This window comes from Lepisma saccharinum, chromosome 28 (genome assembly GCF_977018435.1).
Source record: "Lepisma saccharinum chromosome 28, izLepSacc3.1, whole genome shotgun sequence".
Taxonomy (NCBI): Eukaryota; Metazoa; Arthropoda; class Insecta; order Zygentoma; family Lepismatidae; genus Lepisma; species Lepisma saccharinum.
In genome coordinates this window covers 21,387,767-21,401,961 of record NC_139256.1, presented here as the reverse complement: position 1 = coordinate 21,401,961, position 14,195 = coordinate 21,387,767, and the positions used below count along the sequence as shown (strand labels likewise).

Genomic DNA, 14,195 nt, shown 5'->3' with positions numbered 1-14,195 from the left:
TCTTCTTAAAGTAGTTGTAATGAACTGTCTCGACAAAATACAACCGAAATTATTCTTCAAATTTGCTTTGACGATTTGTCCATCTGCGAAGATCTAAAATATTCTAATGCAGTTGTTGATTTGACTTCGTACAAAAGGCGTATCAATAAAGATTAGCTTTATACTAAACTATAAGTTTGTTACATTCATAATATTCAATAATAACTCCTTGTATGACATATTAATCAGGCAAATGTACACACATTTACATTAGTACAGGATAACAAAGATGCATTCAGTACTTTGGAAATTATTTTTTATTTTCATAAAATCAAGAAGAATATCACAGTTTTAGTGTTGAAAGGTTGAAAAGTAGAATAATAGAACATAATGTCTAAGCATAGGAGAGTAAATCGGAAGAGAAGACACATCTAGGCTGTTGGAGTACATTGACCAGGTTCACTGATGAATCTGAAATTACAAATGCGGTGATGTGTTTTAGAAAAATATAATAAATTGAAGATATACAAAAATTAAGTATCTAAATGCCATCTATAACATTATTAATAAACATTTTGAGCACTTGTGATTAATGTGTGTGCCGTTTACCTACCTGGCATTGTACATTTTGTATTAATGCCTGAGAACATAATGCGGCAGCATTGTAACGAGTGCACTCACGGTCCCCGAAATGACGTGTCAATCATACCCCGGCACGGGGCCAAACGTCGTTATGTGTACGGGAAACCGGTCGTGACTCACGGTCCAGTTATCTCGGATACAAGTTTATTCACAAAATAAGATCAAACCTCACACTTTCATGTTTGTGCATAAAATGAATCAATAAACAAAAAATAATTTATATCGAACTGCGTTTCACATGTCACTAGATACCGTGACATTTCGCCCTCCTTCCGATCAAAAAATTCTGTAGGCGAATAAATTTTTTTTTTTTACTACTCTGGGGCATGAAATTTTGACTACAAATTTTTTAACACCCTGTACGAGAAAAGTCAACCAGTTCGATAACACAACACACATGATATAAATGATACCTCCAATTTACATAATAAATATACATATTGTACACTCTAGGAATTTACACAAAAATAGGATAAATGTACCTCACATCCTGATCAGAATTTAAACCAAGGACTCGCTTGTGCTTTTATATCGCGCTAACCACTCTTGGCGCTTTTCGTCGGAGCAGTTCCACCTTTTGCAGTTCTCTGCATGTTGCGGCGCCAGCGTTTTTCCGGTCGTGCAATCTACCAGTTCAAGTATGTTGGCGGCTAGCTTGCTCTTACAGAAATACGGCCCGTCGTACATAAAAAAACAGCTTCTTTATCTTTCCCTCAATTTGCGAGCTGAGTCCGTGATTTTTCACGAACGCGAGGTCACCTGCTTTAACCCCTGCGCCGTCTCGTGCCCTCTTCTCGTTTGTTGTTTGTCTTGCCTTCCTCGTCCTTTCCACGGCCATTAAGACCTTTTGGTTGGCAGTTAGGTCGTGGTCGCCCTCCTTGAGACCGAAGTGGCGGATTACGTCTCTTCGCTGCGTGCTGCCCCACTGAAGCTCTGCGGGCGCGAACCCTAGGGTGTCTGACTCCGTGTTATTGAGAAGGAGCACAATAGATGGAATATGCTTGCTCCATTCGTTATGTTGCTTGTGGCAAAATACTCGCAACAGACGGTTCATTTCGCAATGCATGCGCTCTACTTTATTCGCCTGCGGTCGGTAGCTCGGTGTCCATATGGGCTTGACAGCATACTCTTCCAACGTCTTCTTCCGTAGGCTACTCGTAAACTGGCCTCCTCGGTCGGTGAGCACGTAGCGTGGGGTCCCCATGTGTGCGAAGTAGGTGCCGGTCAATTTCTGTAGTAGTACTTTCGTCGTGGTTGTCCGGACTGGGTAGGCCATGAGGAAACGGCTGCATCCATCCATAACGGTGAAAATGTACCTCGTTCCGTCGCTGCTCTTCGGAAGCGGTCCCACGCAGTCTGCGAAGACAATCTCCCGCGGTTTTTCCGCCACTAGCGACGTCGGGTTCTTGGCCGCCTTCGCACGGTTAGGTTTCGTCTGCATGCAGATTACGCAGTCTCGCGCCCACCTCTTCGCATCCTTGCGCATCCCTCTCCAGAAATAGAGGTGATCGAGATGCCTCCACATCTTCTTCCCGCCGAAATGGCCCGACTTGTCGTGCGCCTCTTCTAAGATTTTCTCCCTCGCTTCAGTTGGAACACACAGCCTCAGGCGTTCGGGGTTGTGGACGTCTACCTTGCATAGGATCCCGTTCGAGATGACGAAATGCTCCTTCACGCGTCGCTGGCGGCGGGCTTCGGCGGGTTGCTGACCCTCCAGGATACGGTAGTACTCCCCGGTCTCGGCATCTTCACGCTGCATTTCGGCGAATCGCTCACGACTGAAGATGGTTAAGTACGGGGAATCAAATTGCATAAGATTCACGCGCACCTTGGTTAGTCCCTTTCCTTCGACGTATCTGGACAAGGCGTCTGGAACTACGTTGTCGCGCCCCTTCACATATTCTACATCAAACGAATATTTCTGCAAGTGATGACTCCATCTCGTGAGGCGTCCGCTCCAGTTCTTCGCGCGGTGCAGCCACTGTAGGTTACGGTGGTCTGTCCTTACGACGAAGTGCCCTCCGGCCAGGTAAACATGAAAAATTTCTAGTGCCCAAACTACCGCCAGATACTCGAGCTCGCCGACGGAGTAGTTCCTTTCCGCCCCTCTCAGGGAGCGGCTGGCGTACTGGATGATCCGTTTTTCCCCCTCTTTTTCCTGATACAAGACCGCCCCTAGAGCCGAAATCGAGGCGTCGCTCTGCACATAAAACGTGTCCGAGAGGTCGGCGTGATAAAGGTAAAGCTGCTCACAGACGGCGTCCTTCAGCTTATCCAAGGCTCCTTGATGTTCGGCTGTCCACTTCCATTTTTTCCCTTGCTTCAGAAGTTCGAAGAGTGGGCTCGCAATGTCACTGAAGTTCGAAACGAAGCGGCGGTGCCACGTGAATATTCCCAGCAGACGCTGCACTCCTTTTCTGGTCGTGGGGGCTTCTAGTTTCCGGATCGTCTCGAACTTCGCTGGATCTTGCCTCACACCTTTTTCATCTATCACGTGTCCCAGAAACTTCACCTCTGATTGGAAAAAGGCCGACTTTTCGAGCTTGATCGTCATTCCCGCTTCTCGCAACTTGGTGAGGATGATGCTCAGATGTTCAAAATGTTCCGCCACGTCCCTCGAAAACCACAATATATCGTCCACGTACCACAGGCAAAAATCTTTGACTTCGTCCCCTAGTACCTCCGCCATGGCGTGCGTGAAGGCCTGTACCCCGTTTGATATGCCAAAAGGAACAACCGTAAATTCATACAGGTTATCCTCAAACCCGAAGGCGGTGTATGGCATGCTTTTTTCCGTTAGCGATATTTGCCAAAATCCAGACAGCATGTCTATCTTAGAGAATACCTTTTTGTCGTGGAACAACTGCAGAGTGTCTTGTAATTTTAATGTCCGGACGCGCTCTAACTTGCACCTTTGGTTCAATCCGCGGAAGTCGCCACAAATTCTAAGGCTACCGTCATTTTTTTCACAACTAGAAGGGGATTTACATGCACCGCACGTGACTTCCTTATGACGCCCCATTCGAACATCTGCTGCAACTGCCGACGCACTTCCGGGCGGTGCGTAAAAGCGATGGGGTAAGGTTTGCTGACTACCGGTTTTTCTCCCTCAACGACGATTTCGTGCACGTATTTGTTACACCTCCCTGGTAGCTCGGCGAGAACGACGGCATTTTCCTCCAATAGTTCGGCGAACACTCTCTTCTCCCCTATGGTGAGGCTTCCGCAGGAGGCTACCGTTGAATCCACTTTCTCTTTAAGCTTCTCGTGGTGGTTGACCTCGGTGCACCATGCGACGTTTGGCTGGAACCCGCTGTCTTCTCCTTCCCCGGGCTTCATGAACTCGACGTCAAACTCTTCGTCGCGATTAGCCAGAGTTACGAAATGCTTGCCGATATTCAGGACCGAGGCATATCGACTGAGGAAATCCATCCCGATTAACAAGTCGACAGACAAAGACTGGACCACCAAAACTTCAACTTCTACTGGGTGATCGTTCATGGACGCATGCAGAACTGTGTGTCCAAGCGGCTTCTCTCTCGCTTTCCCGGAGAAATCCACGAGTCTGAAATCTCGTAGGTGGCGAAGTTGTGGCCGGCGTACCCCTTCTGTTACTCGCCGCCATGTTGCCTCGGAACAAAGGCTTGCCTCGCATCCCGTATCCAGAAGTCCAGTTACCACCTCGTTTCCAACTCGCAGCTCCACTAACGGTGATCTCGTAGGCCAATGGTCCTCGCGTTTCTCCTCCGCATCCTCCTTGCCGTGCATATCTTCGCCCAACCAGGCAGCTCGAATCCGGATTGGCGTGGTTTTTTCTCCTGGGTGGTTCGGCTCGAATTTAGGTGGGTTGGGTGCAGTCTGTCCCGCATCTGAGCCCTGACGCGAGACTCCTAACGGTTTCCCGTGTGGTGGTAATTTGACGGCCCCGGCTGCGGTGATCCATGTCTCGAACCCGGGCCGTTCGCATTCCTAGTCGGGCTCCTCTGGACCCCCATCTGGCCGCGCCTTGTGTTCTCGCTGTCAGAACGCGGGCTCCCCGGTCTACTGTCCGGATGACGTTGGTAATAGCCGTTGCTTACCCGCCCGTTGAAGAAGTTGTTGTTGTCGCTGTTGCCATGGTGACCCGGCGACCTACGGCTCGGTCCACCTCGACGTCTCCTTCCTCGGCACTGGCGTCTGCATCGCGGTGAAGGCGGATTGTCTAGAAAACGGCTTACTTCGGCTCCTGGAGCGTGTTGCTGCCCACCGTATCTTTGCTGGACCAGGTGAACGCGTGGATGCTTATTTCCTCGGCTTCCTTCATCCTCCGGTCGTCTCCTTTTGTTCCATCTGTCACTCCGCGTCCTCTCGCGTTCCTCTTCGCACTGGTTTAGGTTCTCGAGCGTGAGCGACATGGCCTCTGCATCGAAAACGCACGCCCCGTTGAGATGCCGTCTTATCTCTTGCGGGTAATGATAAATTAGGGCCGCAATTATCTCCGACGTGGTCATCTGTGGCTGGAGAGCTTGGAACTCATTGAACTTACGCCAGAAATATTGCGAAAAAGTAAGTCCCCCGTTCCTGTCGTACCTCTCGTTCCTCAGCTGGATGAGCATCCTTTCCACTTGCATAGGGCGCTGAAAGTGTGTCAGGAACGCTTCCCTAAACGCCGAGTATGAATGAAAGTGTCTTTCATTCCGATCCAGCCAGTTCTTTGCCCGATCTTGCATTAGGCCTTTCAGCACGAGTAATCGCTCCCCATCCGCAAGTCCTAACTCCCGCGCTGTTGCTTCGAATTCCTCGATGAAGGCAGACGGCAAAATCCTGTCGGCCCCGGAGAACTTCTTGAAATGTTTCTTATATTCCGGCGGGAACAGAGCCCTTCTCGTCGGTGCTGGTTCAGACCGTATATCTTCCCGGGTTGAAGTTTGGGCTTCGAACGGTCGCGGCGATGGAAGATGTAGTCCAGGTTCCACTTCGCTTCCTCCGTTGACAAGCGTATTCGGTCTTGCGTCACTCGTGCGCCTTGAAGACGAGGGGACCGCAGCTGGCTGCGATGACGTCATGGCTGCCGGCTCTCGCGATGATCCGGGAACATCGGCTACGTTCAGTCGCTGCAGTTTCTCTTCTATTTCCTTTATCTTCTCGGAATTCCCTTCCGCTAGACTCGCTGCTCGCCGTACCTGTCGCTCGAGGGCATCGTTGCTCCGAGTGCAGTCTGACTCCAGCTGTGCACATTGTTGGCCGATGTGTTGCAAAGCTCCTTCCTGTTCACGCACGCTCTGCGCCAGTGTTGCCACCTTGGCTTCCTGTTCATTGATGCGAGCGTCGGTCCTGGCGATCCTGGATTCGATTCGAGCCTCGGATTCTTGGATCGTCTGAAGGAGCTGTTGTGTCACTTCTTCTCCGGAGGCGCGAACCGTCCCTTGGAGGCGTTCTTCCATCCCTCGTACGTCGGTCTGCATCCCTTGCACCTCAGCCTGCAATCCTTGGATGTTGGCTTGCATCTCGGTCTGCATTCCTTGCATGTTGGCTTGCATCTCGGTCTGCATTCCTTGCATGTTGGCTTGCATCCTGGTTTCCATTCCTTGCATGTTGGTCCGCATCTCGGTCTGCATCCTGGTTTCCATTCCTTGGAGCATCTGGAGGACCAGCTGAAATTGGTTGGCACCACTGCCACTTCCTACGTCATCTTCTTCCTTGCTGTGGTCGCTGTCCGCACGTGACGATGTACCCCCTTGGGCACTTGGTATCTCCCTTTCCATTTCCAAGGAGCCCTTGCACTGAAGACAAACCGGTCTGGCCCCCTGGCTGTCGATTTCGAAATCAGCAAATTCCTTTCCACAAGCCTCGCAAACCATCATGACGTCACTCTCGTTCAAACAGTCTATACGACGATTTCTTAATCTCATGAAGGCCTTTCGCTAAATATATGCTCGATTTTCTGTCGCACTTTGGAACAGTTACGCAAACTTACGCGAGCTCACACAAAATGTGAATTAGAAATCGATACATAAAAAGAAAAGGGAGGTCCGTCGGGAATCCCTTATCCCGCAACTCAGCCTGAAGCCATAAATTACGCCAACAACCAAAAATAGTACACAAAAAGTACATAAAAAATGCCCTATGCAGCTGCCATTGCTGCTTTCGCCGAAAAAAATATCTGCCCTATTGTTACCAATTACGCCCAATAACGTGTCCTTACACGTGAACCTACGACAAATACATGAAAATAACCCTCGACATACAAAACGAAAAACACACACCATCAGGAACCTAACACAAGAATTTTATGCATGACGTATACAACAATGAAATTTCTACCGCTCGCAACCTGGCTTTCCTGGAAAGGAATGACAAAAGTTGCCGTCCCATGTTCGCGGCGCCAAATGTAACGAGTGCACTCACGGTCCCCGAAATGACGTGTCAATCATACCCCGGCACGGGGCCAAACGTCGTTATGTGTACGGGAAACCGGTCGTGACTCACGGTCCAGTTATCAAGTTCGGTACTGAGACGGTCGTTTATTGTCATACTATTGCGAGGCGGAGATTAATACCTTGAAAAGTTACACTGTTTTGTTTACCTTTGATATGTAGATTCGAACAATCATAAAACACTAATAGCATAATATCTGGTACCTGAAAAAACGTCAAATAACAACACTGACGAACGGTAAAAAAGGTGAATATATATTGTAACAACAAAAAAATATTGCACTCAACAACTGTTTACAAAGCCTCCTCACTCTCAAAACATTCACGCTATCTCTCTTTCACACTCATGAGGTATTTTTACATGTGAAGTATGGATACAAATCATGGATCTCATTAACATATCATTCCTTTTAATTTTTTAAGCCTTTATGTGAATTTAGGGCATTTGTCTGCCAGCTCCCGTGCTCTTTTAAATTAACTTAAGTGCCAGCCCTCGGAAAGCGGTTAACTAAGACAATTGGGTCGGCGTGGTTAAATCTTTCGTTCGAATGAACGTTTGCACCCAGTCGTAAGCACGACATTATACAAGTTTCTCGGACGGGGGTAATACACATCAGCCTCTCTCGTCCAATGAGAACAACTACACAATTACATAGTGATGCAAAAACTTAATTGGCTCCAGCTGCCGGAATACACTAATCAATCGTCGGCGCGAGCAAAAATTACCTTAAAAACCACTATGCAACAAATAATACTATTTCACGCACACGACCTTGCAATAAAAACAACTACGCTTTCCACAATTAAAAAGGACTCATCAGTCAACTATTGACAAATTAAATGGCGCGACGGGGCGGTCGGTTACACAAGACATGGAGCACACTTTGACAATTTATACTAAATATTAAAGAAATGAAATGGAGCTTCTAACCCTGAATGCAGACAATTAAATTAGAACATCTGAACATGAAATTACCCTTTTTTATAACAATACCAAAACAATTTTTAGACGCGGAAGTTAGGTTTGGGTTTTCCTGAGTAACTTTGCAAATAAGTGAGACTTCGGCGTTAACTGTACGGTGTTGATACTAACGACGCGCGTTTACATGTACATGAGACCCTCTGAAGTATACTGTACCAGACTCTGCTACATGGCGCGGTCAATCATCTCTCCTGGACGCGGGACTTGCACACGGTTCCTTTGTGGCGAAATTGTCCACCGAGGTCGATCGCGACGAAGAATAATTGCGACGATATGGTGTACTTGCACCTCCTCAGAACTTCGGGCGTTCCTCTTGTCACTAGCGTCGGATGTACGTGGTCACGCGTCGGTTCGGAATCTCTCTGGTGACGGGCTTCGATTCGGCGTCGTCTGGAAGCGTCGTTCTGGAGTCGTCCTTCAATCTCTCCCTCTGGCTTCGATCGGCGTCGTTCTGGAGTCGTCCTTCAATCTCTCTCTCTGGTGGCGGGCTTCGATCGGCGTCGTTCTGAAGACGTCCTTCGGGCTTTGGGCAGTGTTTGGCTTTGATGTCGTCTTTGGCGTTGGCTGACTGGCTTCATCAGAAGATGGCGATGCATCGTTGCGGGCGTCAGGGAAGTCGACAGACTCCCTTCTCAATCTCCTTTAGCCGCCCATAATTATGTAGTTGACGCTTGGCAAAAAACAAATCACCGCGTAATCTTCACCAAAATAAGGCGCACACTGGTAACCCTCTATCTGCGATTCGCTCACGGTACGTAAGGAAACAAAGTCCACGGACACAAAACAATGATCACGTGAGAGTGTAGCGCGGAGATGCTCTCTCTGTGAAATCCGGGTAAAAACTGTGTCTGGAATCATAGTACTGCCTATATATAAGAGATTCGAATTCTTCCGTTGAAAAGGACGCTCTAGAGGCTTGGCTTCTGTTTCAGAGGGATGGAAATAACCTCTCTCCATTGTCTTGAAAGGCGCGGTCGGCGACGCGTCCTGGATCCTTGCAGGCTTGAGCTCCAGCTGGTTTTCCTGGTCATCCGTGAACATGGGTTCGAACGCCTGCTGCGACTCAGGCCTGGTAGCGACGAAAATAATCTTTCCGTATCTTCGCGTTGGTGCAAATATGCCATGTTCTAAGCGGCGGCTGTCACTCAAGAAAAACCCGTCCCCAGCTTCCGACGTCTGGCTCGGATACAAGTTTATTCACAAAATAAGATCAAACCTCACACTTTCATGTTTGTGCATAAAATGAATCAATAAACAAAAAATAATTTATATCGAACTGCGTTTCACATGTCACTAGATACCGTGACAGCATTAGTATCAATTATAAACAAAACATTTAATTACCTTTTGATAGTTTAACCGTAGTATCCGTAACCAAGACCGTATCCAATAGCAGGGTATCCGTAACCATAACCGTAGCCAAGACCACCGTAACCGTATCCCAGACCGTAGACAACTTGTCTCTTGTCCCTGGAAGAGTCTTCCTCGGCCATAACGAAGGCAGCAAGGGCAAAGAGAACGAGAACAGCCTGTGAAAATAGTATATTATTAATATTTACCCGACGTTAGATATGTATAAAGTTCTCTCGCTTATAATCTTGACAAGGCGTGTGGCCACTACGGGGTGACCTTACATGAGTTGGCAACATTGAAAGAACATGAGGTGGCCACACACCTCGTTAAGATAAAGTCTGAGTTTCTTTACGTTTGTCAGGAACTTTATGTACAAAATTGATTGTATTATTGATATTAATATAATTCATTGAATATTGTAAATAATTTCATGCTTATAAACTTGAATCTTTTAAGTGAAAGTACATGAATCTTGCTAAAGAGTCTCTTAGACTAATAATTAGTGAAAATTAATTACACTTGTTTTGTGAACTATATTGATGTACTATCTCATCGAAATAGCTGTCAGTAAACAAATTAACATCTCGAAAAATGCAGAAATTATAGTACGTTACTCACAATGAATTTCATGTTGTATGTAGTTCTTGTTACCCAAAGGAAACTATATTGGAAGAATTATTTGTCACTCCTTATATACTCAAGAGGTCGACATTAACTTTTACTCAGCAAGTGTACATGAAGGTCGGAATTATTTTATTACTTCCTCTGTTAAAAATGAGACACGTGCATTATTTATTTTTTACTTAAAATTCATGCTGTTTGTAGAAAATTGTTGTCGTGAAAGTGCTGACACGAATCAAATTAGTATGATTTCATCCTGTTATGTTTCAATACGATTTGAATAAGTAAGTGCTTGGGAGCAACAATCGAAGGTACTTGGAAATATTCAGTGGTGTAGGCATAAAATAAATAGTACCTGCTGCTTTACAACCTGCATCATGACATAAAGTACAAGTACTACATACAGTACAGTAAACAATGTGGTGTCATAATTGTTAACATGATGTTCGTCATTGTTGTTGTTATCATATTATTATCATATCACTTGAATTACAAACACTGTACTGAATAAGGAGTAACAAAATAAGTGTATTTGTACATAACATGCTCTCATCAAGGATTGATAGTGACCATTTCATGCTGTTGCTTACAAGTTCCCCAAAGCACAACTACCTGAAGTCAGAAAATAGTAAGAATGGTGGGAACTATTAAAAACCCTTACAGATAATTTAAATTAGTTGTAGCATTTGGAGGTGGTGATATATCTGACCAATGATGTCTTCAGCATGAAGTAAGAATAAATATTTATTAATATTAGAGTACAATAGAAGATATTGAAAAATATAACTTGAAATGTGCATATCTTGCTTTCAATCTATTATTCTTACATATATTATCCGTGTAATTTTGTACGCTTTTATTTGACTTAGCGCTGCATTAGTTTTATACTGTACTCAGCCCTTAATGAAACTACAGTATAGGCCAAATTATTGTAAAAAAAGAAGCATATTTCCTTGTTTTGAAAGTGTTCTAACTATGTAAATATAACTTTTTATGGGATTAAACTGTTTGTCTGCTTCGATTTAATCTTGTTTACCACAATCCTTTCTGGTTCTGTGTCCCAAAAATAGATGGCAGCACGGTTCTTTTCGTATTCGCAAAAATGCCTGGAAAAATACGTACATTGTTTACCGTGTTATAAATATTATTATGTATAATTAGTTACACAGTATGCTTTAGTTCTTAATTTTAGTACTTTCCTCTTCCTGGCACAGCATATCTTCATTGTTTTCCGTGTCTCCCAATAAATAATTATTATCTTTTTGTGTTACAACGAAAGAATAATTGTGCTTCGTTAGCTTTTGATTCATATAGACACATGGAAAATTAAATTTAAGTAAAGGATTGTTCAGTTTCCACACAGAGACGCGGGGAAACACGGAAAAATCTGGCAACAGAACTTCTGTCATCTGCTTCTAATTGAAATCAAGTAGTGTAACGCCCACTATAGGGAAAAGCGCGGAACGGAAGCCGGAATTTCAGTGCCAGAAGTCTGCAGGTTATGTTGAGTTCTGTTGCCGTGTTTCCAGCAGCGTCTCTGCGTGCGACGAGCTTAAAGCAGATTCAAAAACTAAATATTTACTGGTGCGGCCTGGTTACATAAAAAGAGCATTCGTGGTGGTGTCTTGGTACGACTACAGCAATGGAAATATTCGCGTATGTTGCATTGCAAAAACTATAACATTGTTCGATTGTTTTGTTGTCGAATGCAGGTTGTAGTGTACATACAAAGTGAAATTAGTTCTCGCCGTGTTATTATACAATTAATGGACTGTTTGCAATTGTATGTAATGTAGTTATGTTTTAATTTAAAGATACGTCTTGTGAAAATTCATAAATTGATGGAAATATTTCCGAGCTTAGTTTCATTACAAGTTAAAATGCTGAAATGTTTTAAATTTTATTGGGACGAAGCTTAAGATGTTTCATATTATGTGCCCCTTGTCAAGATGTTTCCTGAACGAATTCCGCTTTTGTTTTCTATGTTTCCAGTGAAGACAATGTTGAAGACGTCGATGACCAACATGACAACGATGAAAGCAACGAACTCTATGATTCAGATATGTCTTTTGTAGTGTGTTATGCAACGTGCCACCACAATCGCAACTCCCGGTAAGGAGTCACGAATTGGCAACACACAGCTCCTTGCTCCAGCTAGTCAATTGGAAGCACGAGTTCTTACCCAGGCATCGGGATTAAGGCGATCTCCAATCTACCAGGAAGGTAACCACCGAGCTGCATATCACGTCAAATAAAATCCAAATCATTAAATTTAAAAACGTCCAAAACTTGAATACCGAATCGCGCGCGTTACATACTTTTTCGCACAGTTCAAACAAATGATATGTTGGGTCCTGCTCGCTCGAAGGCAGTGATTAGTAAAATTTGTTGCGACAGAAATAGCGCATCGCATCTACCGTTAACAGCAAGACCTCTAGCGCGAGGCGCAGTATAACAGATTGTTCTTTCGTACAATGCTACAAACTCATACCATAAAAACAACACAAGAAAAACTGATAATTTATATGTCAGATTAATACTAAATAGCGATAGTAAAATTAATTGTGGTTGGCAACAATTGAGAATGCCAACATGAAACTTTTGACGTCGCCAAATACACAAAGCGTCATTCCCCACTCCTAACATAAACAGCCAATAGGAAAAAGTTATTTTATTGAAAACGAGGGAGAAATACTTTGCTATAATATCACAATATTAAACTATATAGAAATAATGAAACTGATTTTATCAAATAATTCATATTTGCCCTTGCACATAAAAATGATTAAATAAAGATTTAGTTTACGTATTTATAACGAAAACAAATTACTTCAATCTTGTACATTGTTGAACAAAACTCGATATTAAGAAGAAATGTATTTAACTTGTGCTCAAACAACAAAATTTGCGTGAAAGAACGTTGCAATCGTATTATTTGGGATAATTATTAGCCTATAAATTCTGAATAAATGTTGCAAAAATACGGAATAATATAATAACATAAGATAAAACATAAATATATACATGAATTATGAAAACAATTAAGTGCAAATAATTTAATCCAAGTTCTTAACTTGAAAGTATACGAATAAGATAAATTCAAATATATGACTGAAATGTGCCTGACATGGCGGTCGTTACAGTTACCTAAGGTTTACATTACGATAGTAACTAATTTGATTTAGTTTGTGATCAGAACGAGACACTTGAAAAAAATCGCCTGCCTGATGAGACTACAAATGTTACATCGTCATACGTTATATACCAAACATGTTTGCTAAATTCCGTTATAAGTTGAAAGTTATATAATTTTGTTATAGGTCCATGCCATGCTCATGAGAAATATTAAAATTACTTACCCTGTCAATGATCTGCAGAACACTTAATATGTTGTAATTGATGTTATTAGTGTTATGCTAAAGATACGTATCAAAATCCAAGCTATTGTCGATTAGTACCGTTTTTTCGTGTAAACTTGAATTTGTCCGCCATTTTTTCAACATGGGGAACTTTACGGCAGGGTGATCGCCGAAAAAGGGGACTTTTGATATGTTTTTATTAACTCTATAATGAAGCTATGTAACAAATTTCAGCTTGCTACGAATTAGATCTTTATTTGTCCTATTTTGACTGCACTATTCGCCAAAATATTAATGCAAGAAAAGCTTTCATTCAAATGATGGCAAATTATTATTATGAATCAAAAACAATATGTCCAAGTGTAATACATCTCAATATATTTCTGGTTAACAGTTTATTGTAGCAAATTGACTTTGCATAAATGGTGTAGTACTGAATATAAATTGCTGGAATATAATAATTTAAAACATAGCTTTCTCTTTCAAAGTTATACTTCACTCAAATGTTACTGCAAGAGGAGAATTGATTATTTAAGAATTTTAGTATATTTTTAGAGGTACTGACATCTATCGTACATTATTGAAAACTTCTACTTTTCTGAAGCGCAAACAATCTTGGATGTCTAGTTATTTGAAGGGCTCGGGTGATGATAAGTGACATTATGGTCATTTCTGAGTTTATTAAGAAAAAGGTTATTAGAAGCTATACTGTAGATAAATTGTTTTTCTTTTGTACTTACCAATTTCTGAAGTCTTCACTGAGTCCAATGCAAATTGTATGGCATGGCAATTTCACTCGGAAATTGAAGGATTGCACATTTTACTTTGTAACTAAAAAAATGA

At 43.3% G+C, this 14,195-nt stretch overlaps 1 long non-coding RNA gene across 1 annotated transcript in view; it reads right to left on the bottom strand.

Annotated features, from left to right (window-relative positions):
• Positions 1-329: 329 nt before the first annotated feature.
• Positions 330-14,195, bottom strand: part of LOC145980638 (uncharacterized) — a 64,972-nt gene continuing 51,106 nt past the window's right edge. Inside the window, exons 2-3 of the long non-coding RNA XR_014440865.1 lie at positions 9,364-9,548; positions 330-450 (exon numbers count right to left, since the gene is read on the bottom strand). This is a non-coding gene — a long non-coding RNA (uncharacterized LOC145980638). The remainder of the gene's footprint in view (positions 451-9,363; positions 9,549-14,195) is intronic.